This window comes from Ochotona princeps, chromosome 3 (assembly GCF_030435755.1).
Source record: "Ochotona princeps isolate mOchPri1 chromosome 3, mOchPri1.hap1, whole genome shotgun sequence".
NCBI classification, from domain to species: Eukaryota; Metazoa; Chordata; class Mammalia; order Lagomorpha; family Ochotonidae; genus Ochotona; species Ochotona princeps.
In genome coordinates, this window is record NC_080834.1 from 95,533,098 (window position 1) to 95,536,157 (window position 3,060).

Below are 3,060 nucleotides of genomic sequence, written 5' to 3' on the forward strand. Positions count from 1 at the left end.
TTTCAGATCAGTGCAGCACCAGCCGTTGTGGTCACTTGGTGAGTGAACCATCAGAAGGAAGATGTTTCTCTCTGTCTCTTCTCCTCTCTGTATATATCTGACTTTGCAATAAAAATAAATTTTTTAAAAAATGAAGAAGATAAAGCTGCACTCTGTGATGCTGGCATTCCATAAGGGTACCAGGTCAAGTCTCTGCTGCTCAACCTCTGATAGAGCTCCCTGCCAAGGTGCCTGGACATGCAACAGAGGAGGATGGCACAGGTCATTGGGCCCCTGACCCTACAGGGGATATAGGGCAGAAACTCCTGGTTTCTGGCTTCAATCTGGCTCACTCCAGTAATTGGAACATTAGGTCGTTTGGGAAGTGAAAAGCAGATGGAAAATCTCTCTCTCTCTCCCCCCATATGTATGTTCCTCTTTTCACGCAACTCTTTCCTTAGAGTACATAAACAAATATTTTTTAAAACAGAAAGTAGAGGAAATAGGATCTTGTAAAATTATATCCCAAACTTGCATTGCAATGTAAATTACTGTCAGTTTTGTTTTCCTTTGGATAATCAGCAATTTGTGTACAAGAGGATAAAGAACCAAATTTGAGATCTCACTGAAAGTCTGTTGGGGAATCTTAGATTTACTTAGATCTATTGATCATTCAGATATGCGGAATTATCATCTGATTTGCTCAGTTTCTGTAGTGAGAGGTGTTTTACAAAGCACAGAGACTTCTTACTTCCTGGCAAGTTTCCCAACCATTTTATTATTATTATTTTTAACCTTGCAGAACACTCAGTTCAAAAGTAGACCAGACGTGGATACATAAAGAAATGCCCAATAGATGAGCAGTGGAACACAGAGAGAAGATCAGAGCATGTACACTCAGGAGGCCTGGATTCTTCGGGTAGTTTTGCCACCTTCCAATGTAGCTTACAGTATGATTTTAGGAATAGCACTTACCATGTTGTGGCTTTAAATTTCACATCAGTATTAATGATAGTAGAAGAATATGCTGTTCTGGATTTATGAATGCCAGCCTATTCTCAGCTAGTTCTCAAACAAAACTGGTGTTCAGCAATGAATTTTTATATTGATAGTAACTATTCAAAATTAGAAAAAATCCCACAGGCAAAGTGACCAGCCTATAGTATTGGCTCACATCAGATGCTAGCCACGATAAGGTTCTCAAGGTGGCTGCACTTTGGCTTGGCTCATTTCTACAGTTCATCCCTCCTCACTTTAGGCTATATAATTCACCACAGTATTCATTGAACTTATGAAAGTATTGTATTTAAAATATTCTGAAGCTCCTTAAATAGCCTACATTAAGAGCCACCTCATTAGCATAAATTCTGCAATGGTCCAAAGGTGCTCCTCATGAGCAATGGAAGAAATTCCAATTACACAATACATCTCAAGAGTTTTAGGAACTTTCACCATGAACCAGGGACAAAGACCAAATGTATTAAAAGTCTGTAATATAGAGCATGACGCACAGAGATATACGCAGGTATGACATTCTCACTGTCAAAAACACAGAATAAAGTATAAAAATAGGAATAGAAATATAATATCAATTTGGGACATAAAGGAAGGAAATAATGCAAAAAATTCAATCTTTTTGCAGATTTAATAATAATTTAGATTGTACATTAAAGCATTTTTTCATAGACAAACCAAATAGAATAGACATGTTCTTTTTTTTTACTAATTACATTGCATTATGTGACATAGTTTTATAGGAACTGGGATTCCCCTTCCCCAAACCTCCCCCCATGGTGGATTCCTCCACCTTGTTGCATTGCCACAGTTCAAGTTCAGTTGAGATTCTTTCATTGCAAGCATATACCAAGCATGGAGACCAGCATCTTATTATCCATGTAAGTTCAGCAGCTTGTTGGAGAGACCATCTCTGGTTTGAAGATAGAGCCGGCAGAGTATCATCCAGATCAATTAAAAGTCCCAACATAACATCAGCAACAATTTATAACATTGTGGAATTAAATGACATAGTATTGAGTAAGCAATATGTTTAAAAAAAATGCAAGTTCTGAACCACATCCTGTGACTTCTTCATTGACATTTCAATTTTAGTTTATGTACAACTGGGTTCTATACACCTTAAAATGGCTATAGATTACTATTCATCTGTCTCGTGTTTATTTTCATTATAGTACTTAGCATTTTATAGCGTTGAAGCATGATTTTGTTGAACCTGGCTTTTTTTCAGGTGGTCTAGACTGGCTTATAACTCTAACAAGACATTTGTCAATAGTTTTAGGAGGGGTGTGCAGAGAAATCTTCAATACCCCAGTGAGGAGTAACTAATCTTTGTGTCCCACCTAGTGAGGTATAAGTGAATCTACACTGACCATTTCCTGTCTGATTCTAAGCTTTCCTTTTTGTTCTCTATCTATTCTAGATTTTTTGTTTGTTTGCTTGTTTTGAGGGATTTCTGGAGCGATCCTGATGGTCATTGCCAGAGAGGGTGGGGACCCAAAGTTGGAACCAGGCAAGGACCAGAGAAAGCTCCTCTCCCTAGTCCTGAAGGAAGTTTACTGTTCTTCTGTTTCTGTGGACTGCTCCGGGTTCCTGGCTGTTGTTCTGATGCCCTTGGATCCTACGAGGAAGGATTTGGACTTCTTCCATCCCATGGGGTAGATCCAAGCTAGACATTTTAAGTGGGCTCCTTAAAATTTACATAAAATAATTAAACAATTAAAATGACTTGCACACTTTCACAAAATATTAGAAATGATATGCTACTTGCAACAAAACAAATTCACAAAACATCACATTAATCTAAATTTTTTTTGAAATATAATATGACTGTCATTTTCACAGTCTTTATCAATTCTATAAATTGCAGAATTCCAAGAAGAAATAAAGAAACAGGGAGGACAAGGAAGAGAAAGAAAACAAATAAAGGAGAAAAAGGAAAAAAGAAATTAAAAGAGAAAAGAAAAGGGAAGCTGGCCTTAGTTCTGATGAATCTACTACAGTGAAAACTTCCTGTACTTGTATTTTCAGCCCACCATTGTATCTGCGGGACTTGTAAGGACACAT